Here is a 468-nt window from a genome sequence, read left to right as displayed (position 1 = left end):
GAGTAGATAACACTGCATGGCTTCAAACTTCTTTGCACACGCCTTTAATCCCAGCACTCAGGGGCAGGCAGATCTCTGTGAGTTCAAGGCTAGTCTGGTCTACATAGTGAGTTCTAGGACAGCTGGGGCTACAGGGAGACCCTGACTCAAAAAGACCAAAAAAAAAAAAAAACAAAAAAACAACAACCCGAATAAACCAAGTTTTTTCAGAGGTCAGCAGGAAGCCTAGACCAGTTTGGGCAGGAGTGGCCAAGTAAGGCACTTGTGAGCTTTGAAATGCAGATCAGTTCAGAAGATCCAGACCGTGACCTTCAAGAAGGGGGGTGGGGGCGGAGACCGGCTTGGGGCGTGGTAGTACACACCTTTATCCTAGCACCTGGAGATATTGGCAGGCAGAGCTCTGAGTTCCAGGTCACCCTGGTCTACATAGAGTTCCAAGCCACCAGCCAGGTCCTCTCTCAAACATTC

Source organism: Nannospalax galili, unplaced genomic scaffold, assembly GCF_000622305.1.
Source record: "Nannospalax galili isolate Female #2095 unplaced genomic scaffold, S.galili_v1.0 scaffold82, whole genome shotgun sequence".
NCBI classification, from domain to species: domain Eukaryota; kingdom Metazoa; phylum Chordata; class Mammalia; order Rodentia; family Spalacidae; genus Nannospalax; species Nannospalax galili.
This window is presented reverse-complemented; position numbering follows the sequence as displayed.